General features: G+C 50.3%; 1 non-coding gene across 1 annotated transcript; it reads right to left on the reverse strand.

Moving 5' to 3' along the window:
- Positions 1-276: 276 nt before the first annotated feature.
- trnak-cuu lies at positions 277-348 on the reverse strand. Its single transcript has one exon. It is a non-coding gene; the product is annotated as a tRNA-Lys (tRNA).
- Between the last annotated feature and the right edge of the window lie 26,537 nt (positions 349-26,885).

Consider the following 26,885-nt stretch of genomic DNA (forward strand, 5'->3'; position numbering starts at 1 on the left):
TTACATTAACACTGCAATGAAGTTATTGTGAAAATCCCCATAACCACGCTCGGTACACAGAGGGAGAATTCAGAATGTCCAATTCACCTAACAAGCATGTCTTTCGGGACTTGTGGGAGGAAACCCATACAGACACTGGGAGAACGTGAAGACTGTGCAGACAGTGTCCCAAGTGGAAATTGGACCCTGGTGCTGTGAAGCAACAGTGCTAACCACTGGTACCATGCCACCCATAAAACAGTTCGGCTCAATTTTCTCACATTAAAGAAGCTGAAGCGCCCAATGTGGATCTTGAACCACGACCCTGGGATTAAGAGTCCCATGCTCTACCGACTGAGCTAGCCAGGCTGGTTTTCATAATTTCATTTTGGTTTCCCCTCAGTCTTTTCTGTTCCAAAGATAACAGCCCCAGTTTATCCAAACTTTCTTCTGAGCAAACATTGTCAATTTCTGGTCAATGTTCTTAAATACCCTCTGTGCTCTCTCTGTGCAATCTTCATGTGCACAGGAATCTAGCTCTGGCCTAACTAGCCCTGTCCTGCCATTTATCATGTAATCCTTTGCCTTGTTTTCCCTCCAACTTCCTTCCTCACTATCACTGGTGTTTAATAATTTTTGTGTCACAGGTAAACTTCTTCCTCATGTTCCTCCATTTACTTTCAAATCAATGATGTAAACCAGGAGTGAAGGGCCCAGTACCGATTCCTTGGAAACTGGAACTGGAAACAGCCCTTTTATTTTCTCTATTCTTTATGGGATGTGAGTTTTACGGGCAAACCAGCTTGGTTGCCCATTCCTAATTGCCCTTAAACTGAGTGGCTTGCTAGGCAATTCAGAATTAACCACATTTTCAGTGAGTTGGCCAGATCAGGTAACGCCGGTGCAGACTCGATGGGCCGAATGGTTTCCTTCTGCACTGTAGATTCTTTTTTTTTTTTTTTTAAATAATTTTTATTGAAAGAGTTTTTCCATACAAACATTTACCCCTACTAATTTTTAAATTATTTACAACACAATCCCTCTAGGCAAATGTCCCTCCCTCGCCCGCCCTCTCGCGCGCACCAGCCCTCCCCCCCCCCCCCCCCAGACAACCTTAACAAACAAGGCAGCCTACAGTTTCAGACATGAGCAGCGAGCAGACTTGCCCGCGTTACAGTCGTGCATGTCCCCCCACGACCCTTGCTGCCCCCCCCCTCCCCTCCCCCCCCCCTCCCCTCCCCTCCCCCCCCCCCCTCCCTCCCCCCCCCCCCCCCCCCCCGGGTTGCTGCTGCCACGACCCCGAACGTCTATCTCTGATCTAAAAAGTCAAGGAAAGGTTGCCACCGCCTGGCGAATCCCTGTACCGACCCTCTCAGGGCAAATTTGATCCTTTCTAGCTGAATATAGCTAGCCATATCGTTAATCCAAGTTTCAACGCTTGGAGGCCTCGCGTCCTTCCATTGAATTAATATCCTTCGTCGAGCCACTAGGGACGCAAAGGCCAGTATTCCGGCCTCCCTAGCCTCCTGTACCCCCGGTTCTACCCCGACCCCAAAGATCGCAAGCCCCCATCCTGGTTTGACCCTGGACCCCACCACCTTCGACACCGTCCTTGCCACCCCCTTCCAGAACCCTTCCAGCACCGGACATGCCCAGAACATATGCACATGGTTCGCTGGGCTTCCCAGACATCTGACACACCTGTCCTCACCCCCAAAGAACCGGCTCATCCTTGTCCCCGTCATGTGAGCTCTATGCAGCACCTTAAATTGAATGAGGCTCAGTCTCGCACACGAGGAGGAAGAGTTGACCTTCTCCAGTGCATCCGCCCACATCCCGTCTTCTATCTGCTCTCCCAGCTCCCCTTCCCACTTGGCTTTCAGCTCCTCCCCTGATGCTGCTTCCGCCTCCTGCATTATCTTGTAGATGTCTGATATCTTCCCCCCTCCGACCCAGACCCCCGAGAGCACCCTATCACTCGCCCCCTTACTGGGGAGCAGGGGAAACCCCTCCACCTGCCGCCTAGCAAATGCCTTCACTTGTAAATATCTGAACATGTTTCCCGGGGGGAGCTCAAACTTCTCCTCCAGCCCTCCCAGGCTCGCAAACCTCCCCTCTATAAACAGGTCCTTCAGCTGCCGTATGCCCACCCTGTACCAGCTCTGAAATCCCCCGTCGATGTTCCCCGGGATGAATCTATGGTTCCCTCTTATTGGCGCCGCCAACAGACCTCCCATTTCCCCCCTATGTCGCCTCCACTGCCCCCATATCTTGAGGGTGGCCGCCACCACCGGGCTCGTGGTGTACCTCGTGGGGGGGAGCGGCCATGGTGCCGTTACTAGGGCCCCCAGGCTTGTGTTGCCACAGGACGCCCTCTCCATTCGTTTCCAAGCTGCCCCCTCCCCTTCCATCATCCACTTGCGCACCATTGACACATTTGCCGCCCAGTAGTACCCCGAGAGACTGGGCAGTGCCAGCCCTCCACTGTCCCTACTCCGCTCCAAAAAGACCCTCCTCACCCTTGGGGTGCCATGCGCCCACACGTAGCTCATGATGCTACTCGTCACCTTTTTGAAGAAGGCCCTAGGGAGGAAGATGGGCAAGCACTGAAATAAAAACAAGAACCTTGGGAGGACCGTCATTTTGATTGACTGCACCCTCCCCGCCAGCGACAACGGTACCATGTCCCACCTCTTAAATTCCTCCTCCATCTGTTCCACCAGCCTGGAAAAGTTCAACTTGTGGAGGGTCCCCCAGTTCCTTGCCACCTGCACCCCTAAGTACCTAAAGCTCTTTCCTGCTCGCTTGAAGGGGAGTCTCCCAATACCCTCTCCCTGGTCCCCCGGGTGTATCACAAAAACCTCGCTTTTGCCCAAATTTAGTTTGTACCCCGAAAAGTCCCCAAACTCTGCTAATAGTTCCATTATCTCCGGCATTCCCCCTTCTGGGTCTGCCACGTACAGCAGTAGATCATCCGCATACAGCGATACTCGATGTTCCTCCCCTCCCCTAGTCAGTCCTCTCCACCCCCCTGAACCCCTCAGTGCCATCGCCAACGGTTCAATCGCCAGTGCGAAAAGTAGGGGGGATAGGGGACATCCCTGCCTGGTCCCTCGGTGGAGCCCGAAATACTCCGACCTCCTCCCGTTTGTCACTACACTCGCCATCGGGGCCGAGTAGAGCAACTTCACCCACTTGATAAACCCTTCCCCAAACCCAAACCGTTCCAACGTCTCCCACAGGTACTCCCACTCCACCCTATCGAATGCCTTCTCCGCGTCCAGCGCTACCACTATCTCAGCCTCCCCCTCCACTGCCGGCATCATAATTACATTCAGCAGTCTCCGCACGTTCGTGTTGAGCTGCCGCCCCTTCACGAACCCCGTCTGGTCCTCATGGATTACCCCTGGCACACAATCCTCTATTCTAGCTGCCAGGATCTTTGCCAGCAACTTGGCATCCACGTTCAGAAGCGAGATAGGCCTGTAGGACCCGCACTGCACGGGGTCTTTATCCCGCTTCAATATCAGGGAGATCAGAGCCTGCGACATTGTCGGGGGCAGAACCCCCCCCTCTCGCGCCTCATTAAAGGCTCGTACCAGTACCGGTCCCACCAAGTCCACATTTTTCTTATAGAATTCCACCGGGAACCCATCTGGCCCCGGCGCCTTCCCCGCTTGCATCTGACCTATTCCCTTGACTAGCTCCTCTAGCCCTATTGGCGCCCCCAGCCCTTCTACCAGCCCCTCCTGGACCCTTGGGAACCTCAATTTGTTTAGGAAGTCCTCCATTCCCCCTCTCCTCGTCGGCGGCTCAGACCGATACAACTCCTTGTAAAAATCCCTGAAGACCCCGTTCACTTCTTGCCCCTTCTGCACTACCTTCCCGCCCCTCTCCTTCACTCCCCCAATCTCCCTAGCCGCATCTCGTTTGCGAAGCTGGTGTGCCAGCATCCTGCTCGCCTTTTCCCCATACTCATAGACCGCGCCCTGTGCCCTTCTCCACTGCGTCTCTGCCTTCCTGGTGGTCAGCAGGTCGAACTTGACCTGCAGGCTGCGCCGTTCTCCCAGCAGCCCCTCCTCTGGTGCCTCCGCATATCTCCTATCCACTTCCAATAGCTCCCCCACCAGCCTCTCCCTCTCCTGCCTCTCCTTTCTTTCTCTGTGCGCCCTTATGGAGATCAGCTCTCCCCTGATCACTGCCTTCAGGGCCTCCCAGACCATCCCCACCTGCACCTCACCCGTGTCATTCAAGTCCAGATAGCTCTCAATGCTCTTCCGGACCCTTTTACACACCTCGTCGTCCGCTAACAGCCCCACATCCAGCCGCCACAGCGGGCGCTGGTCCCGCGCCTCCCCCATCTCCACATCCACCCAATGCGGTGCATGATCAGAGATCGCAATGGCCGAGTACTCAGCTTCCCGTACCCTCGGGATCAGCCCCCTGCTCAACACGAAGAAATCGATTCTGGAGTACACTCTATGGACGTGGGAGAAAAAGGAATACTCCCTCGCCCTCGGCCTACCAAACCTCCATGGGTCTACTCCTCCCATCTGCTCCATGTACCCCCTCAGCACTTCTGCCGCTGCCGGCCTCCTATTGGTCCTTGAGCTCGATCTGTCTAGCCCGGGGTCCAGCACTGTGTTAAAGTCCCCCCCCATGATCAAGCCCCCTGCCTCCAGTCCCGGAATGAGGCCCAATAGGCGCCTCATGAAACCCGCGTCATCCCAGTTCGGGGCATATACGTTGACCATCACCACTTTCTCCCCCTGCAGCTTACCCTTCACCATCACATACCTACCCTCCTTATCCGCCACCACCTCCTCCGCCACGAACGACACCCTCTTTCCCACCAGAATCGCCACCCCCCGGTTCTTTGCGTCCAATCCAGAGTGGAACACCTGTCCCACCCACCCCCTTCTCAGGCGAACCTGGTCCACTACCTTCAAATGGGTCTCCTGTAACATTGCTACATCAGCCTTCAGTCCCTTCAGGTGTGAGAATACCCTTGATCTCTTGACCGGCCCATTCAACCCCCTCACGTTCCAAGTGATCAGCCGGGTCGCGGGACGACCCGCCCCCTTCCCCTGCCGATTAGCCATGTCCTGTTCCCTGCTCGCCCCGGGTCGACCCTCCCCTTCTGACCCGCTCCCCATGACGATGTCCCCCTCCCCCCACCTCTCCAGTCCTCCACTTCCCGTTTCTGGTCTTTTCAGCAGCAACCCGGTGTCCCTCCCTAACCCCCCTCCTCCCCCCCCCCCCCCAGGCTAGGACCCCTCCTAGCCGCGATGTACCCTCCATCGTACTCCCGTAGGTCAGCTGGTTCACGCTGACCCGGCTGCTCCTGCCACACTCCGACTCCCCCCGGCTCGGGGGGGGGGGGCCTCCCCCCCCTTGCCACTCCTCCCTGGCCCCGCTCCAGCGCGGGAAAGGTCGCCATTGCTAGCCACGCCCCGCACTCCTCCCCTCCCCCCTCCTCTGCCCCGCGCGCGGGAAAACAGAGGAAAGCCCGCGCTTTCGCCCTGCCACACCCCACCCCACCATCTTCAGTTCCACCCCCGTCCCCGTCCATGCCTGTAAAAGAACCCCCCCTAGGAGCCCATATCCCCGATCTGCTCTCCCCCCCCGTCCCACCTCCCCAACTTAACATTATAAATAACAGATAAATAACAAATAACAATGTACTTAACAGTCGCCCTCTACCAAACAGCATAAATAACCATAAATAACCATGAATAACCACAATAACAATAACTAAGGGAAGTTGGCAAAGGGGGAAAAAAACATCAGAAGAAAAACCACAGCAAGAGTTCAAAATCCAAACAAAGAATTCAGCTGAAAGTACCCGAGCGGCTACGGCCGCCAAGTATCCCCTGGGTCTAATTCGAGTCCAGTTTCTCTTCCTGTACAAAGGCCCACGCCTCCTCTGGGGACTCAAAATAGTGGTGTTGGTTCCTGTAGGTGACCCACAAGCGCGCTGGCTGCAGCATTCCGAACCTGATCCGTTTTGCATGTAGCACCGCCTTCGTCCGGTTGTACCGGGCCCGCCGCTTTGCCACCTCCGCACTCCAGTCCTGGTAGACCCTCACCGTCGAATTCTCCCACTTGCTGCTCCTTTCCCTCTTGGCCCACTCCAGCACTCTCTCACGATCGCTGAGTCGCTGGAACCGCACCAGCACCGCCCTCGGGGGCTCATTTGCTCTTGGCCTCCTAGCCATGACCCTGTAGGCCTCTTCCAGCTCCAGGGGCGAAGGGACGGCCCCTGCCCCCATCAGGGAGCTCAGCATTTCTGCTACATATCCCGGGAGGTCTGACCCCTCCAGGCCTTCTGCCAGGCCCAAGATCCTCGGGTTCTTCCGCCTCATTCGGGTATCCAGCTCCTCAAAACGGCTCTGCCATTTCAGGTGGAGTGCCTCGTGCACCTCTACCTTTCCCACGAGGACCGTGGCCTCCTCCTCCCTCACAGTCATCTCCTGTTGCAGCTCCCGAATCGACGCCTCTTGGGTCGCCTGGGCTCCCATCAGCCTGGTGGTCGTCGCATTCATTGACTCCAAGAGCTCCATTTTCAGCTCCGTAAAGAAGCGCAGGAGAGCGGCCTGCTGCTCCTCCGCCCATTTCCTCCATTCCTCGGGTGCGCCACCGGCCGCCATTTTGGTCTTCTTCCCCCGCTTTTTTTTGGGAGCTGCTGTTGCTTTCTTTACCACCCCACTCCGGGTACCGACCATAAAGTTGGTCTGGTTCTCTTCAGGGAGCCTTCCCCCACCGGGATTTGTCCTTACAGCGCCGTTGGGGCCCTCCAATCGGCCCGAAAACACCTTTGTAGCAGGAGCAGCCAAACGTGCGACTTAGCTGGTCATAGCCGCAACCGGAAGTGCACTGTAGATTCTATGATTCATTTCGACCTTGGGTCACTGTCTCTGTGGCGTTTTCCTGCATCTGCGTAGATTTCCTTTCCGGGTGCTCAGGTTTCCTCCCACAGTCCAAAAGTGTGCAGATTAGATGGATTGGCTGTGCTGATTTGTCCCTGGGAGGTGTTGCAGGAATAGGGTGGGGAATTCGCCAATGTATGGTGCTCGTTCAGAGGGTTGCTACAGACTCGATGGGCCAAATGGCCGCCTCCTGCACTGAGGGAATGCTATGATTCTACATTGGATGCAATGATGTGTTCACTCACACACTGCAGCCTGACTCTTGTTATGGGAACAGACACTGTGTTTGTTGCTCTCAAAGTGAGTGAATCCTTTGCTGTTTCTCCTCTGGGCCCCATCTTCACTATTATTGTCTGATTGTCCCACTGAGACTCTCACTGTTATTATTGGACAATCAGCCAGTCAGCCTCAGCCTGTGGCCGCTCTCACCATCTGTCACCGTCACAATGCCCGGGTGATTGATGGCAGCTCACGGCCAAGAGGAAGAGGAGCCCCGCCCCGGGCCTGGAGGACCGACGGAGAGCGGCTGGTCCTCCAACCAATCGGAGTGAATGAGGGGCGGGGCCCGCTGTGATTGAAGCATGCGCAGTGTGGGTAATGGCGAAGGAGAAGGCCTGTGTCTTCAGATCGGAAATTGGTAACAGGCGTTTAACAATATGGAGGGAGCGAGAGATCGCGGGGATGGGCGGAAACGTGTAAAGTTGTTGTAAGCCGCAATCCTCGGAAAAGTTACGGGACCCCGTTTGTACCGAGCGGAGTTGCAGCTCCTCATGTTCGGCTCGGGTTAACGGCCGCCATCTTTATTGGATGTGCATCAGGGCGCATGCGCGTTTCTCATCTTTGTCGGGGCGATGTTTCAGTGAGTGGGAGGGGCTTGTTCCCCATTGTTCAGAATGGAGACAACTTGTCCATCAAACTGGATTAGTCTTTGAGTCCCAATGTCTTGTTGATGATGCAAAGCGGTGGCAGAGATGGAAAGAAAAGGAAGCCAATCATGTTCGGTTTCCTCCCACAGTCCAAAGATGTGCGGGTTAGGTGGATTGGCCATGCTAAATTGCCCGTAGTGTCGTAAAAGTAAGGTTAAGGGGGGGTTGTTGGGTTACGGGTATAGAGTGGATACGTGGGTTTGAGTAGGGTGATCATTGCTCGGCACAACATCGAGGGCCGAAGGGCCTGTTCTGTGCTGTACTGTTCTATGTTCTCTGGATTTCACTGTCTTATTGGACATCCTGCCCCATGTGTCCAAAGCTCTGCGGCTCTGTTCAGCCACAGGAAGACCCAGGTCAGAAACTCACAACCCTGAGTCAACATCACCCTCAAATCAGGGGACTGCTGATGACAAGAGGGTCAGTGTGCAGCGGGGGGGGGGGGGCATGAGCGGTCATCCTGGACCAGGGAGCAGGAGGGGAGAATGTTGTGAATTTCTATCCTGGACTGACGGTGATTAATTTTGGAAACTCCTTTTACAGGGGATTAGTAGGGGAGGATTTACACACAGCAAATTCAAACCAGGAGAAATATTTATGTTTCTTGAATATTGTTTCTGGACTGACAGTGATGCCTTTGTAAACTTCTTTCACAGGGACTCAGAAAGGGATTCGCAGACAGGAAACTCACAACCAATCCTCACATCAAATTCTGACAGCACCATTCGAGTTATCAGGACCTGGAGATTATCGACCTTTGTGTGTAAGCATTGAGTTCCAGATCATTATCACTCACTGTGTAAAATGTCTACCTCCTATCTCCCCTGTAGATCTTGCTCACAATCTTAAATCTGTGTCCCGTAATTCTTTTACAATCTACTGATGGGAACAGATTGATTTATCTTTTTTCCGGGTTTGCTGTTGTTGTTTCCGGTGCCTGGGTCATGCCAGATGGACCGTCCAGATTCCACTCCGTTATTGTGTATTTATAGCTTGGACCAGTCCATTTCCAAATCCAGTACACAAGTGAAGTCTCCGCCAAGCATTGATTGATATGCATCCAGGTCTGGGATGGATCCAAACAATTTTTTTTACAAATGCCATATTGTCCCAGTTAGGGGCTTTGCCATTCACCAGCACCGCCAATATACCCGCCAGTGACCCACTGACCACCACATATCTCCCATTAGTGTCCACAGTGATCCTGGTGACCGAAAGAGGGACCCGTTTATTGATTAGAACCCCCCTCTCCCATTTTCCACCAACCAACCACACCCCCCCCCCCCCCCCCCCCCCCCCCCTCCCTGCCGGGCTCCGGCCTAGACGCTGTGCTAGTTCAGCCAGCCAAAATTGGTTCACCGGCTGCAGCTTCACATCCCCCCCCATCTCACTCCCAGTCACCAGCTGACTGCTGGTGGGGCAGCTCCTCTCCGGGACAACCAGAAAATAAAAATAACGATATTGCCCACTTCGAGGATAAAACATACTTCAGAATGCAGTGCCTCACTAGACTCAATTCTCCCTCCCGCCCATCCCATAGATCTACGTTGTACTTTGGAAAGACAATCTCTCTTCAACCCCACACAGAGAAAGATTCTATCAGAAAATATCAAAACTATATCGAGGATATCACAACACCCATCCCATCCCACAGGGAACATAGATCTTGTCCAATACAGATACCTGGACCCCAGTCCATGCTTTACAATAAAGGTATTCGCCTCCTCCAGTGTCTCGAAATGGAAGTCTTTGGACTCATTTGTAAACCGCAGCTTTGCCGGGTAAACCATCCCGAATCAAACTCCTTTCTTACACAGAACAGCCTGAGCCTTATTAAAGGCCGCTCACTCACCAGCTTGGCTCCCACATCTTGGTAAATCCTCACTCGGATAACTGAGTGAATCCCTTGGAATGGTCTGTCGCCGGTGTGACTGCGGAGATGAGTCCCCAGCTCACATGGGGACTTGAATCCCTTCCCACAGTCCCCACATGACAAATGAAATGAAAATCGCTTACTGTCGCAAGGAGGTTTCAAATGAAGTTACTGTGAAAAGCCCCTAGTCGCCACATTCCGGCGCCTGTTCGGGGAGGCTGGTACGGGAATTGAACCGTGCTGCTGGCCTGCCTTGGTCTGCTTTAAAAGTCAGCGATTTAGCCCTGTGCTAAACCAGTTCCTATTTCCACGTTTTCAGCATGTTGCTGGTGTCCTTGTCCCTCTCCACGTTTGACAATCAATTGAATAATAAAGTTTATTAGTGTCACAAAAAGGCTTACATTAACACTGCAATGGTTACTGAGAAAATCCCTTAGTCGCCGCACTCCGGCGCCTACTTGGGTACTCATAGGGAGAATTCAGAATGTCCAAATCACCTAACAGCACGTTTTCTGGGACTTGTGGGAGGAAACAGGAACACCCGGAGGAATCCCACACAGACACGGGGAGAATGTGCAGTCTCCACACAGACAGTGACCCAGCCAGGAATCGAACCCAGGTCCCTGGTGCTATGAATCGACATTGCTACCCACTGTGCTATCGTGGTGCCCTTGTCTCCACAGAAGCATGAGTAGGGTCTCTCCCCGTTCTGAATGCTGTGATGTTTCAGATTGCGCAGTACCGATGACAACTCAGGATTTAGGCGGTAGGGTGGAAATCCTCAGCCGGTCAAATTCGATCGGGTGAGGCATGAGGGAGGGATGGAGCCGGCGGATGGGTCGGGAGGTTTCATAAACACTTTTCCCCGAGACAGGCCCGGGGGGCTGAGCGCATGTGAAGGAAGCGAGAGCCCTGGCTTTGCCCCGCCTCCCATTCACTCTGATTGGCTGGAGGACCAGCCGTTCTTGTTTGGTCTTCCAGGCCCGTCCCTTCTTCCTATTGGTCTGAACCCACCGTCAATCAGTCCCCGGGCATTGTGAGCTGGAGCAAACCCTTCACCATCATTGTCAGCTCCCTGGTTTGCAGCTGAGGAACTTCTCCCTCCCTCCCGGGAACAGGCCCAGGTTAATGGGCACCATCCTGCTTCACATACTGGAGGATGCTTCACATCACAGGATGGGGAGGGAGGACAAGAAATAAGAGCTTACACTTTGCACTCAAATCAGTGAGGACTCTGATCTATGTCAAGGAAGGAAACCCTGGCAGGTGGGCGGGGAGGATTCACAACCACCCGCTGGAGGCCCCAAAACCCCAATAAGACCCATTGATTTTATTGTCAGTCTGCAGACAGGAGCTGGAGAACTGAACCCAGGCAGAGGAGAGGGAGGGAGAAAACTGAGAGTGGAGGAAAGAGATGGTGAGATGGGTTTGGATTTCAGCCCAGGGAGGAGGGAGAGTGTGTGGGACGGGGATTTACAGCTTTGGGAGAACAAGAGAGAGAAAAATGTTCCAGAGAAACTAGAATTGTCTGTTCAGAATTTCTATCCTGGACTGACAGTGATGGCTTTTGTAAACTCCTTTTACAGGGGGTTAGAATTGGAGGATTTGCACACAACAAACTGAACCCAACAGAAAGGTTTGTCTCTTTGCGAATTCTATTCTGCATTGACAGTGATGACTTTTGTAACATGAGAGATTACAGCGATCAGGAAAATTAAATGAAGTGGGGCCCTATTTCTATTGACAACAACAAATTAAGCAGTGACCTGCTATAAATTTCTTAAATTATCAGTAGTTTGGAGAGGGGTGATGTGAAAGAGTGAACATCAATAAACAACAAGTCATAAATACAAGATAGTTACGAATAAATCCAAGGGAACAATATGGACCAATGTACTTACAGGTTTAGAATGTGCAACTCATTACCATGGAAAGGAGTTGAGGAAAGTGCTGAGATGTTTTCAAAAGGAAACAGGACAAGCACATGAGAGAAAATGGAACCGAAATTCAGCTGAAAGGCTGAGATTTGATAGGTGTGACAGTTGGAGATGTGTGCCGAGTATTGACAGCAGCAGAATCTGTGACAGAATGGCCTCTTTATATCTTATATATTCACAATATTCAATGTAATCTTTTACAGAATATTTGCAGATGCAAACATCATGTTGAGATCTGACAGAGTCACTTGATTCATCAGGACCGGCCTTTCAACGTGGAAGGAGAAATGTTTGTTTTGTCTTTTGGGAAAAAAATTCAAAAATCACTGTGATTGGAAAAGCACCGAGACACAGACATCTAAGTAATTTTCCACAGTTAGCTGGAACTGAGGTTTAACCAATCACACAGCATGAAGTTAAATTGCAGCATTTACATCAGGGAGACACCGTACTCTGGCTTCAACTGATGATCCAAGTTGGAGAGACACAAGGACATTCGCACCAAAGGAATCAAGAAGCAGCAATAGGACATTCAGCCCCGTGAGCCTGTTCCACCATTTAATAACGGCTGATCTGATAGTGACCTCAAATCTGCATCCCACCTACACCTGATAACCTGTCAATAACCATGGAGAAACCGTGGAAATGTGGGGACTGTGGGATGGGATTCAATTACCCGTCTGAATTGGAAACTCATCAACGCACTCACACTGGGGAGAGGCCGTTCACCTGCTCTGTGTGTGGGAAGGGATTCACTCGGTCATCCCACTTCCTGAGACACCAACTTGTTCATACTGATCAGAGACCATTTAAATGTGCTGACTGTGAGAAGAGCTTTAAAAGCAGAATTAATTTACTGATACATCAACGAACTCACACTGGGGAGAGGCCGTTCACCTGCTCTGTGTGTGGGAAGGGATTCACTCAGTCAAACCACCTCCTGAAACATCAACTTGTTCATAACGATGAGAGACCGTTTAAATGTGCTGACTGTGAAAAGAGCTATAAAAACAGATATGATTTACTGACACATCAACGCACTCACACTGGGGAGAGGCCATTCACCTGCTCCGTGTGTGGGAAGGGATTCACTCGGTCATCCCACCTCCTGAAACATCAACTTGTTCATACTGATCAGAGACCTTTTAAATGTGCTGACTGTGAAAAGAGCTATAAACGCAGAATGGATTTACTGAGACATCAACGTACTCACACTGGGGAGAGGCCATTCACCTGTCTGGAATGTGGGAAGGGGTTTAATGTTTCGTCAAATCTCCGGGCTCACCGTTAGGTCCACTCTGACCAGAGACCTTTTAAATGTGCTGACTGTGAGAAGAGCTTTGAAAAAGCTGTTTACTGATACACAAACGCACTCACCCTGGGGAGAGGCCATTCACCTGCTCCATGTGTGAGAAGAGATTCACATGTTCATCCTACCTTCTGATACACCAGCGAGTTCACACTGGGTAGAGACCGTACACTTTCCCCGTGTGTGAGAAGAAATTCACTCGGTTATCCTACCTGACTTCACACCAGCTTGTTCACACTGATCAGAAACCTTTCAAATGTTCTGATTGTGAAAAGAGATTTAATAGTAAATCGAACCTGCTGAAACACCAGCGAGTTCACACTGAAACAGAATCATAGAATTTACAGTGCAGATGGAGGACATTCGGCCCATCGAGTGCACCGACCCTTGTAAAGAGCACCTTACTTCAGCCCATACCTCCAACCTAACCCATAACCCCACCTAACCTTTTTGGACACGAATGGCAATTTAGCATGGCCAATCCACCTGACCTGGACTGTGGGGGGGAAACCGGAGCACCCGGAGGAAACCCACAGAGATGCTGGGACAATGAGCAGTCTCTGCACAGACAATGACCCAAGCCGGGAATCAAACCTGGGACCCCAGTGCTGTGAAGCAACAGTGTTAACCACTGCTGCTGTGTCGCCCACATGTGGGAGTGGTCCTGCGGAGAGGCTGTTTAACTGCTCTGCGTGTGGGAGGAGATTCACTCAGTCAAACAACCTGAACAGATATCAGCAAGTTCACAGGCAGCAGCAGGGTTTGGATTCAGCTGTTGTTGCTGCTGTTAGTCACATCCAGGACTCAATGATGCCTGGACGTCTGTTTCCAGTGTGGCTCCACAGTTTTCCGGTATATATCAATGATTTAGACTGAAATGTACACACCAGGATTATACAAAAGTTGCTGATGTGTTTTAGACAATGAGGGAGAAAGCCATGGACTGGATCAGATGGACAGAAAAGTGGTAAATGGAAATTTAGATAATGAGAGGTTATGAACTCACTTCAATTAACTCCCGATAAAAATAAGGTCACTTCAGGATAATGGAAAAAACTGATTGGTGGGGAAGCTACAAATAATCCTTTAAAAAAAAATTTTAAAAAAATTCAGAGTACCCAATTATTATTATTTTCTTTTTCCAATTAAGGGGCAATTTAGCCTGGCCAATCCACCTAACCTGCACATCTTTGGGTTGTGGGGGTGAAACCCATGCAGACACGTGGAGAATGTGCAAACTCCACATGGACAGTGACCCAGGGCCGGGATTCAAACCCGGGTCCTCAGTGCTGTAGTCCCAGTGCTAACCACTGCTCCACGTGTCGCCCCAGCTACAAATAATTCAAATAACTTTATTGAACAGTTTTCAAATGGAAAGGCACTTGACCACATTAAATCTAAGGATCTGCAATAGGTGTTTGATCCAGGAAGTCATATTTAGGGCAAGATTATAAACAGAGGGCATTCATTTAAAGTGATGAGAAAAAGAAGCAATGCTGAGCAAGGCTAGGAGAGTGGGCAAAGAAGTGGCAGCTGGGATACAATGTGGAAAAGTGTGAGGTTATGCACTTTCAAAGGAGGCACAGACTATTTTCTAAATGGAGAAATGCTGAGGAAATCGCAAGCACAAAGGGTGGCCTTGTTCAAGATTCTCTTCAGGTTAATGTGCAGGTTCAGTCCGCAGTTAGGAAGGCAAATGCAATGTCTTCATGTCGAGAGGGCTAGAATACAAGACCAAGGATGTAATTCTGAGGCTGTTTAAAGCTCTGAACAGACCCCATTTGGAGTATTTTGAGCAGTTTTGGGCTCCGTATCTAAGGAAGGATGTGTTGGCTTTGGAAAGGGTTCAGAGGAGGTTTACAAGAATGATCCCTGGAATGAAGAGCTTGTCGTATGAGAAACGGTTGAGGACTCTGGGTCTGTACTCGTTGGAGTTTAGATGGATATGGGTGGATCTTATTAAGACTTGCAGGATACTGTGAGGGCTGGGTAGAGTGGACATGGAGAAGATGTTTCCACCTGTCGGAAAAACTAGAAGCAGAGGACACAATCTCAGACTAAAGGGGCGATCCTTTCAAACAAAGTAAAAAGTCTTGCAACACCAGGTTAAAGTCCAACAGGTTTGTTTCGACTCACTAGCTTTAGGGGCACAATTCCTTCCTCAGGTGATGAGGAGGAATTAAAAAAGATGAGGAGGAATTTCTTCAGCCAGAGGGTGGTGAATCTGTGGAAGTCTTTGCCAAAGAATGACGTGGAGGCCAAATCACTGAGTGTCTTTAAGATAGAAATAGATAGGTTCTTGATTAATAAGGGGATCAGGGATTATGGGGAGAAGGCAGGAGAATGGAGATGAGAAAAATATCAGCCATGATTGAATGGCGGAGCAGATTCGATGGGCCGAGTGGCCTAATTCTGCTCCTATGTCTTATGATGTGAAGACAAACATTCTGTGCTGCACGTGGGATCATGAATGCACTGCTCGAAAATGTGGTGGAGGCAGATTCAATTGATGCCTTGAAAGGAGAATTGGACAACTGTCTGTTATTATCAGATCAGCCATGACCTTATTAAATGGTGGAGCAGACTGGGCTGAATAGCCAACTCCAGCTCCTTGCTCATCTGTTCGTATCTTTTGAGGAGAAAAATATCTGCAGAGTTAAGGGCCAATGACAGGGGATTGTGACTGTTGCAGAAAGTTGGCACAGATACAATTTGTTGAGTGCCTTTGTTTTGTTCTGTCACCTTTCTATGCCTCTGTGTTATGAGGGAAATGCAGTGCACCAATGCAAGAGAGGCAGATTGCTCCCTCGATATGGATTGAATTATATTTGTTTATTGTCATGTGCACCGAGGTACAGTGGATAGTATTATTCTGAGAGCAGCACAAACAGATCATTTTGAACATGAAAAGAAAGTAAATTAAAAAGAAAATACCTAATAGGGCAACACAAGGTACACAATGTAAATATATAGACAAAGGCATTGAGTGAAGCATACAGGAGTGTAGTATTAATCAGGTCAGTCCATAAGAGGGTTGTTTAGGAGTCTGGTAATAGCGGGAAAGAAGCTGTTTTGAATCTGATTGTCCGTGTTCTCAGACTTTTGTATCTCCTGACCGATGGAAGAAGTTGGAAGAGTGAGTAAGCTGGGTGGGAGGGGTCTTTGATTATGCTACCCGCTTTCCCCAGGCAGCGGGAGGTGTGGACAGAGTCAATGGATGGGAGGTAGGTTTGTGTGATGGACTGGGCTGTGTTCACTACTCTCTCAAGTTTCTTGCAGTCTTGGGCTGAGCAGTTGCCATACCAGGCTGTGATGCAGCCAGATAGGATGCTTTCTGTGGTGCATCTGGAAAAGTTGGTAAGAGTCAGTGTGGACATGCCAAGTTTCCTTAGGAAGTATAGGCACTGTTGTGCTTTCTTGGTGGTAGCGTCGATGTGCGTGGACCAGGACAGATTTTTGGTGATGGAAACCCTGTGGCCCAGTGCAGGAGAGGCTGGTTGTTGGGCAGTGTGAGCTGAACATACATGGCTGGATAAAGACTAAGGCAGATGTCAAGACCCTTGGAGTGAAAACAGGTCTGGAGGGAGTGGGTCAAAAAACCTGGGGAGTTGCATTTTGCATGAATTGTGAGTGTGACCCAGTCACAATTATGAACAGTAAACAAACCTAACATTGGTTTGACGAGATAATTTACCCTGTCCCAGGTGTTGTAAATACTGTACATACTGTAGATCAGCCTGCTTGCTGCCCATGTCTAAGTGATATCTTATCAGAATAATGTGCTTCTGTATTAAATAAAGTATCCAAACCTCTCATTGTGCTTCATGCCCAGCATCTTGCCTAACTCTGGATCTTCTGTTTTGCTAACTGGGAAATAGAATCTTCCTGTTTACTAATTGCCCAATGGCGGCTGTGTTACCCAGAATCCCCCACGCTGCAGAAAGTTCCCCATCAGTGAGTGTACGAGGCCAGTGCGCAGGTGCAGTGTGGGTGTGTGCTCTGAGCATGCTCAGTGTCAGTCATGGTGAGAGAGTGAGGAGGAGCTGGGTTGAACACAACAGTGAGCTGTACCCCTGTGAGAAGGGCATCTCCCATTCTCTGTTTGACGCTCCTCCAGCTTCCTGTCATGGTTGAGTTGGACAAGGAATTCTCATCATTTGAGCTGGAAAAGGCCATTGATTGCTGAGCAAGCAGAAAGGTGCCCGGCAAGGATGGAATTCCAGCTGAACTGCTCACACACAGAAAGTCCCATCGACTGTCCCACCTTCCTGCCCTCCCCTTTTGGGCTGTGAGACTGGTCCATGGAACATGTGTGATGCAATAAAAACAGCAGTGACAGAGGAGACAGCATCAACTACAGGGACATCTCACTCCTTAGAGTCAGGGGAAGACCTTCACTTGGGTGATGTTTAAAAGATTCATCTACTTGCAGACTGAGTGTATCCAGAAGCACAGTGCGGTTTCTGTGCTGACAGATCTACAGTGAACATGATCTTCTCCACACACCAGCTACAAGGGAAGAGAACAATTGGGATTTGATCTAAAGTGTTTGTGCTGAGAAAGTGAAATGTTCTCATTACTGAGTGAAAGTAAACCTTTCAGTGTGAATCACAATTTACTGGTACAATTGGAAAAGGCACCAAAATGTTTCAATCTCTGAAGATAAACTTCAGCCTTGAAGTTATGTTTCGGAGCTCACAAGCTGTGGGAAGCTTTGTGAATTTTACCTCTTCCCTTTTGTAAACAAACAGAGAAGTTAACCCTTTCCCCTGACAGCATGGCAATGATTTCAAATCAAGACTTTGACTTTTTTTTTTTTGGAAATGTTTTTTGAGTTTTCATATTTAATATCCAACAAATTACAAATTATTAGAAAAAAAACATGCAAAAATTAACATGTATTCATTCATAATAACAACTGTGGCCACCCCTTTTAACCGGCATACATATTTTACATTCGCCAATATGGCCGAGGCACATGTTTGTTGGCATTTACAATTTGGTTTTGGGCCTTAGCTTGCCATCAGACTGTCGCTTGCGGCTTTGTCCTTCCTTTTTTGTTGGAATAATTTTTATTCAAGTTTTCAACAACAAATTTTATCACAACAGAGAAAAACAGTAACCCCTCCCCTCCAATACAAAAACAATAAATTAACAAGAAAAAGAAATAAGCGTAAAACCATGCGAACAAACCCTCATAACGAACCCGTAGCCCCCCCCCCCCCCCCCAGCTACCTTCCCCCGATTCCCGTCCATTTTCCCCTGATTCTTGGCCACCTGACTATTCTTCCTCTTGTTCGTTGGCCACAAACAGGTCCCGGAACAATTGCATGAATGGCTCCCATGTTCTGTGGAAGCTGTCGTCTGACCCTCGGATAACGAATTTGATTTTCTCCATTTGGAGAGATTCCGAGAGGTCGGACAGCCAGTCTGCAGCTCTGGGCTGTGCTGCTGACCACCAGCCAAACAGGATTCTACGGCGGGCGATCAGGGAGGCAAAGGCAAGGGCGTCCGCCCTCCTCCCCAGGAATAGATCTGGCTGGTCTGAAACCCCGAAGACCGCCACTATCGGGCATGGCTCCACCCTCACCCCCACCACTTTGGACATAGCCTCGAAGAAGGCTGTCCAGTACTCCACAAGTCTGGGGCAAGACCAGAACATGTGGGCGTGGTTGGCCGGGCCTCTTTGGCACCGTTCACATCTGTCCTCCACCTCCGGGAAGAATCTGCTCATACGGTTTCTTGTTAAGTGGGCTCTATGTACCACTTTTAGTTGCATCAGGCTGAGCCTTGCGCACGTGAAGGTGGAGTTGACCCTATGCAGTGCTTCGCTCCAGAGTCCTCACCCTATCTCAATCCCCAGGTCATCCTCCCATTTTTTTCTTGTTGCGTCCAGTACGGTGTTGTCCCTTTCTACCAATCGGTCATACATGTCGCTACAGTTCCCTTTCTCTAGGATACTTGCATCCAGTAGGTCTTCCAGTAGTGTCTGTCGTGGCAGTTGTGGGTACGTCCTTGTCTCCTTTCGTAAGACGTTTTTGAGCTGCAGGTACCGTAGCTCGTTCCCCCTGGCTAGCCGAAATTTCTCTGTCAGTTCGTTCGGTGTTGCGATCCTGCTGTCCGTGTATAGGTCCCTGACTGTCAGTGTCCCTCCGACCTGCCTCCACCTTTTGAAGGTGGCGTCAGTCAGTGCTGGTGTGAACCTAGGTTGTTGCAGATGGGAGCCTTGTCCGACATTTTGGTCAGGCCAAATTGCTGCCGCAGTTGGTTCCAGGATTGGAGGGTGGCTGTCACCACTGGGCTGCTAGAGTGTTTTTTGGGTGGGGATGGGAGTGCTTCCGTGGCGAGGGCCTGGAGGGAGGTCCCCATGCAGGAGGCCTCCTCCACACGCACCCACTCGGCTTCTGGCTCCTGGATCCATCCCCTTACTCGCTCAGCTGTTGCCGCCCAGTGGTAGAATTGTAGGTTCGGGAGGGCTAGCACCCCACTGGATTTTGTTTTTTGTAGGACCTTCTTTGGGATCCTAGCATTTTTACCCCCCCCCCCCATACGAACGCCATGATAAGTTTGTCCAGCGCTTTGAAAAAGGCCTTGGGGATGTAGATCGGAATGGATCTAAACAGGAAGAGATACCTGGGCAGTACGTTCATTTTGATCGTCTGGACTCTCCCCGCGAGGGAGAGTGGGAGTGTGTTCCATCTTTGCAGGTCCTTTTTTACTTCCTCCGTCAGGCTGGTGAGGTTCCCTTTGTGGATCCCTTTCCAGTCATGGGCTATTTGGATCCCCAGGTAGCGGAATTTGTGTCGGGCTTGTTTGAATGGCAGCCCCATTAGTGCTGCCCCCCCCCCCCCCCCCCCCTTTGCGGGTGTACTGGGAAGATCTTGCTTTTGCTCATGTTGAGTTTGTAGCCCGAGAAGGCGCCAAACTTTTTCAGGAGCGCGATGATTCCGTCCATGCTGCTTTGTGGGTCCGAGATGTAGAGAGGCAGATCATCTGCATAGAGTGAGACTCTGTGCTCTCTGCCTCCCCTTCGGATCCCCCTCCAATTTTTTGCTACCCTGAGCGCGATTGCTAGTGCGAACAGTAGCGGGGACAGTGGGCATCCTTGTCTGGTGCCGCTGTGCAGCTGGAAGTATTGGGAGTTGGTATTGTTGGTCCGTACACTCGCCATGGGAGCGTTGTGTAGGAGCTTTACCCAAGCGGTGAACCCTGTTCCAAGACCAAACTGCTCCAGTACCTCTATGAGGTATTTCCATTCGACTCTGTCGAAGGCCTTTTCTGCGTCCAGGGAGACGATCACCTCTTGTGTTCTCTCCCCGGAGGCAGTCATTATCACGTTCAGCAGGCGCCTGATGTTCGAGGTAAGCTGTCTACCTTTGACGAAGCCCGTCTGGTCCTCTGTGACCACCTCAGGTACACAGTCTTCTAGCCTTTTGACTCGGATTTTGGCAAGTATTTTGGCATCTGCGTTCAGCAGAGATATGGGTCTGTATGACCCACATTCAGTTGGGTCTTTTCTTTCTTAGGTATCGGCGAGATTGAGGCCTGTGCTAACGTGGGTGGCAGTGTGCCCCTAGCTAGCGAGTCTGTGAACATCTCCCGCAGGTGCGGGGCCAGCACTGTCGCAAATCTTTTGTGGAAGTCCGCCGGGAATCCGTCCGGTCCCGGCGCCTTCCCCGTCTGCATGGAGCTAATGCTGTCCATGATCTCTCCCAGTGCTAGTGGTGCTTCCAGGTCCCGTTTTCTGCCCTCTCCCACGACTGGTATGTCCAGTCCATCAAGGAACCGGTTCATCCCAGCCTTCCCCGTTGGGGCCTCTGAGGTGTACAGCTCTTGGTAGAAGGCCTTGAAGGTTTTGTTAATCCTCCCTGGTTCTGTTTCCAACGTGCGTCCGGTACCCCTGATTTGCGCAATTTCTCTGCTGGCTGCCTGCTTTCTCAGCTGGTGTGCCAACAGACGGCTGGCTTTGTCTCCGTGTTCGTACAGGGTCCCGCGTGCCTGGTGGAGTTGGTGCACTGCTTTCCTGGTGGAGAGTAGGTCAAAGTTCCTTTGTCGTTCTTTCCTCTCCGCCAGGAGCTCTATGGTCGGGGCCTCAGAGTATTTACGGTCTACCTCCAGTATGGAGTCGACCAGCTTCTGCCTAGCCACCCTTTCCTCCCTATCTCTTTGCGCTTTGAAGGCTATGATTAAAGACTTTGACTTTTAAAGATTTGGCTTCATCCCATTTGTCGGGGTCATATTCCCGTGCAAATCATTGTGGGCGGGATGGAAATTTGCCAAATGTTTTTATAATCCTAATCTTTATTGTCACAGGTGATTTTACATTAACACTGCAATGAAGTTACAGTGAAAAGCCCCGAGTCAGCACATTCTGGAGCCTGTTCAGGTACACAGAGGGAGAATTCAGAATTGTCATGTGAGTGTCCCTTTACGAAATGGGTGTTTATCAAATAGCTGTAGTGGATGTACCTTTAAGAAATGGGTGTTTATCAAATAGCTGCAGTGAAGACAGACAGCCGAGCTCCACCCACACTCTGATATCACTGCAGCTATTTGATAAACACCCAGGTCTTAAAGGTACTCGCATGACAGAATGTCCAAATTACATGACAGCACATCTTTCGGGATTTGTGGGGGGAAGCCGGAGCACCTGGAGGAAACCCACACAGACATGGAGAGAACGTGCAGCCTCTGCTTAGACAGTGACCCAAACAATAATCGAACCTGGGACCCCAGCGCTGTGAAGCAACTGTGCTAACCACTGTGCGACTGTGCCACCCCTTTAAAGGTCCTTTACCTTGGGTGGGAATTTCCAGTCTCGGGTTGGAGAGGAGGGGGTGGTTGGGGCGGCGGGGGGGGGGGCAACCGGAAAAAAATCCCTTCCCACTCTCGGAGCAGTGAACGGTCTCTGCCCAGTGTGAGTGCGTTGGTGAGTCAGCAAATCCATTTTGCTTCTAAAGCACTTCTCACAGTCAGAACACATGAAATGTCTTGTGTCAGAGTGAACATGTTGGTGTGAAGTGAGATGGGTTTGAGTTATAGAGTTTTACAGCACAAAACAAGGCCCTTTGTCCCTTTGTGTCTGTGCCGGCTATCAAGCATCAATCTATTCTAATCTCAGTTTCAGGGATTAACATCAACTCAAACAAACTCCATCTGTCAGAATGAACATGGTTCTGTCCTGGATGTGATTTAGGCTCAGTCCTGGATGTGATTAACATCAATAACAGCAGAATCCTGGAGGGACTTGTGAACTCGCTGGTGTTTCTGCAGGGTGGATGACCGAATGAATCCCTTCCCACACAGGGAACAGATGAATTCTCCCTCCCCGGTGTGAATGCGCTGGTGTTTCAGCCGGAGAACTACTGAGTGAATCCCTTCCCACACACGGAGCAGGTGAACGGTCTCTCTCCAGTGTGACTGCGCTGGTGAATCAGCAGATCCATTTTGCCTTTGAAGCTCTTCTCACAGGCGGAACATTTAAAAGGTCTCGTATCAGAGTGAACACGTTGGTGTGAAGTGGGGTGGGCAGACTGAGTGAATCCCTTCCCACACTCCAGGCAGGTGAATGGTCTCTCCCCAGTGTGATTGTGCTGGTGTCTCATTGGGATTGATAACTGAGTGAATCCCTTCTCACACACAGAACAAGTGAATGGTTTCTCCCCAGTGTGAATGCTCTGGTGTCTCATCGGGATTGATAACTGAGTGAATCCCTTCCCACACACAGAACAAGCGAATGGTCTACCCCCCCCCCCCCCCCCCCCCCAGTGTGAACTTGCTGGTGATCCAACAGTTTGTGTAACTGAGTGAATGTCATCCCACACTTGGGGCAGGAAAATGGTTTCTCCCCAGTGTAAACTCCCTGGTGTAACAGACAGCTGGATAACTGAGTGAATCCCTTCCCACACTCAGAGCAGGGATACGGCCTCTCCCCGGTGTGAACCCGCTGATGTGTCAGCAGATTTGCTTTTCTTTTCAAGCTCTTCTCACAGTCGGAACACTTAAAAGGTCTGGTGTCAGAGTGAACCAGTTGGTGTATAGTGAGGTGGGTTAGTCGAGTGAACGTTTTCCCACACTCGGAGCAGGTGAATGGTCTTTCCCCGGTGTGACTGCGCCGATGAATGTCCAGCACAGACTGGGATAGGAATCCTTTCCCACAGTCTCCACACTTCCACAGTTTCTCCATGTTGCCGGTGTCCTCGTGTCTCGCCAGGTTGGACAATCGGTTGAAAACTCGTCCACACACAGAACACGTGGATGGATTCTCCTCGCTGTGAATGGTGTGATTTATTTTCAGGCTGCGTAACTGGTTCAAGTTTTCACAGTCAGTTCACTGATACACTCTCACTCGGGTGTTGTGTGTGTGTGTCTCGGTGCTTTCCCAGGCACACCGATGTTTGAAATCCTTCCCACAGACAGAACAGACAAACATTTCTCCATCCACATTCAATAACCAATGATATTCAGGTCCTGATGAATTGAGTGACTAGCAGATTTTGATGTGATGTTTGATTTGAGTTTCCTGTCTGTCAATCCACTACTTGTAACCCTATAAAACCAATTTGCACAGGTTCGCCCAGGACAGAAACGTAAAACATATAATTCTCGTTCCCGGGGCATAATTATTGCTCTCGTTTCCCAAAGCTGCAAATCGCAGTCCCACAGACTCACCACAATGATTTCACCGTCACCCATACTGAGAGGAACATTGAATTCCTGATTCTGAATTGAATTTACATTCCACCAATTGCCAAGATGGGATTTGAACCCTTGTCCCCAGAACACGAGCCTGTGTCTGTGGTTTGCTGGTATAGTGAACCCCCATGGAGAGTGGTACAGACCTGGAACTCAATGCTTACACTCAAAGACCAATAATATCCAGGTTCAGATTAATCAAATGACTCTCTCAGGTTTTAATGTCTTTTTTGATTTCACTTTGCTGTGTGTAAATCCTCCCCTTGTAACCCCTGTAAAAGGAGTTTTCAGAATCCATCACTGTCAGTCCTGCTGCACACTGCCCCCTGTGAGGATGATGGTGGTTAACTGGGGAAAGGTTCTGCAGGAAAACCTTCCCGCTCGGTGCAAACTCGGGAGGGGTAGTTTCTTGTGTGTTAAATGAACAACAGGTAATAAAAATGCTGCAGATTTGATTGTCAGAAGCAGAGGACAAATGAACTGCAGTGCAGGATAGAAATTGCCCCCATTCTCTCCTCCTGCTCCAGGATCAGTAAAGTGTGTTAAAGATAATTTCTCCTGAACAAATCCATTGCTGCATTTCCTTCCTGAAGCCACATTTGTCCACTGGGGCCTGGCACCGGGAGAAAGCGGCAGCTGCCGTTGTGTTGGGTGTTGAGGCGGTGCAGCTAGTTTGTTATTGGGGGTGTTGAGGCCCCCACTGTGTGTGTGTGAAGCCTCCCCTCCCACCCACTGCCCCTAACGCTGCCTCCGCTTATCCGCCTCCTTCCCGCCTGAAGATGAGACAAACAAGCGTCTGTCCCTGGACATGAGCTGCACTGTGCATGCTCCACATCACAATGCCGGGGAAGTGATTGACAGCAACTCCGGACCAATCATGCAGGAGCAGCTGGTTTTCCAACCAAACGGAGTAAATCAGGGACGGTGCTGATCCCGGATCTCCCTCATTAGTTGAGACTCTATCATTTTGCGTTCTTCCCATTGGCCACATGGGCGCGACTTCCAAACCTCATTTCCTGCCTGAGCGATGTTGACCAATGGGAAGATTTGGAGGACCGGATGGACTCTGGTCCTCCAGCCAATCAGACTGCGGGCTTTGTGTAATTGAAGATTGAGCTTTACACAGACTGAAACTTTTTCCTGTGTCAAACCTCTGAGTAAAACACTTTCCACATTTCACTTCAATGGACTTCATAAATTAGAGTCCATTCACCCGTCTGCAGAACTGTTACAAGGAACAAACGTTAACTCTGTTTCTCTCCCAACAGATGATTAGGACTGCTGCCTCATAGCGCCAGCGACCTGGGTTCAATTCCAGCCTTGGGTGACTATGTGGAGTTTGCACATTCTCCCCGTGTCTGTGTGGGTTCCCTCCGCGTGCACCTGTTTTCTCTCACTGTCCAAAGATGTGCAGGTTTGGTGGGTTGGCCTTGCTAAATTGCCCCTTAGTGTCCAAAGGTGAAGTGGGGTTATGGGGAGAGGTTGGGGGAAGTCCAGCTGGGTGGGGTGCTCTTTTGTAGGGTTGGTGCAAACTCAATGGGCCGAACAGCTTCCTTCTGCACTGCAGGCATTCTATAATGCTGCCAGACCTGTTGAGTTAATCTTGCATTTTCTGTTTTTATCTACATTACACACCTCTTTAATCCACTGATTATATTTATTGAACCACGAGACCATCAACTCCCAGGAGCAGTGTAATGATGTTTCAGCCATTCCGGCCTTGGGTGACTGTGTGGAGTTTGCACGTTCTCCCCGTGTCTGTGTGGGTTCCCTCCGGGTGCTCCAGTTTTCTCCCACCATCCAAAGATGTGCAAGTTAGGTGGATTGGCCCCGCTAAATTGCCCCTTAGTGTCCATATTAGGTGACGTTACTGGGTTACAGGGATAAACAAAGAACAAAAGTACATTACAGGAAAAGGCCCTTCGGCCCTTCAAGCCTGCGTCAACCATGCTGCCCAGCTATACTAAAATATTCTGTGCTTCTGGGGTCCATAGCCCTCTGTTCCCAACCTATTCATGTATTTGTCAAGATGCCCTTTAATACGGTGGAGTCATGCGCTTAAGTAGGGTGCTGTTTCCAAGGGATGGTGCAGGCTGGATGGGCCGAGTGGCCTCCTTCTGCACTGATTCTGTAGGATTTTCTCTCACAGTCCGATCCAAAGGGTCTGTCTGGTGGTATTTCCCGGACGATGCCACAGTGGTTAGCACCGTTGCTTCACAGCGCCAGGGTTCCGAGTTCAATTCTCGCTTGGGTCACTGTCTGTGCGGAGTCTGCACTTTCTCCCAGTGTCTGCGTGGGTTTCCTCCGGGTGCTCCAGTTTCCTCCCACAAGTCCCGAAAGATGCGCTAGTTGGGTGAATTGGACATTCTGAATTCTCCCTCTGTGTACCCAAACAGGCGCCAGAGTATGTTGACTCGGGGATTTTCACAGTAACTTCATTGCAGTGTCAATGTCAGCCTACTTGTGACAATAATAAAGATTATTATTATTCTGTGTTTGGGTATTTTAAGGAATAGGTAGAACTTCCTTGGTTCTGCCTCTTGTCCCCTCAGATTTCCATCTGTTTTTGGTTAATGTATCTGGAGTCTTGAGTTTTTCCAGTCTGTCTCCAATTCTCCTTCCTGTCTCGGGTATATGGGTCTAGGTAGCTTGGTGTTGTGATTCAAGTTGTTTAGTTGTCTGTCTGTCGCCAGCAGGTATTGTTGTCTCTCGATAATGACTGTGCTGCTACCCTTGTCTTCTGGTCATATGAACATCCGTGTTCGATCCAAGCTCCCGGATTATCTGTCTCTCTCTCCGGGTGAGATTCTGTTTGTCTCTTGTATTTCACTGTGACAGGGCAGAGACCTGATTAAAGGGATTCAAACGTGGGAGTTCTGGCAAAGATCGGCAAGGATTTGGGAGGTGACAACATGTTCAAAGAGTTTGGAGAGGAGAGGGAGGTTGAAGATGGGGCAGTAATTTGTAAGGATGACAGGGTCAATGGTTTGTTTTATTGAGGAGGGGGTGATGATGGCAGATTTGAAGGACAGCGGGACAGTACCTGAAGAGAGAGAAATGTTGACAATATCCATGGACACAGGGTAGTTGGCTGATCAGCAGCTCAGTGGGAATAGGGTCGATGGAGCAGGAGCTGGGTCTCATGGACAAGATGAGCTCTGAGAGGGCAGGAGGGGAGATGGGAGAGAAACTAGAGAAAGATTTGGGTTCAGGGCTCGAGAAAGGATGAAATTTAGA

This window comes from Scyliorhinus canicula, unplaced genomic scaffold (genome assembly GCF_902713615.1).
Source record: "Scyliorhinus canicula unplaced genomic scaffold, sScyCan1.1, whole genome shotgun sequence".
Classification (NCBI taxonomy): Eukaryota; Metazoa; Chordata; class Chondrichthyes; order Carcharhiniformes; family Scyliorhinidae; genus Scyliorhinus; species Scyliorhinus canicula.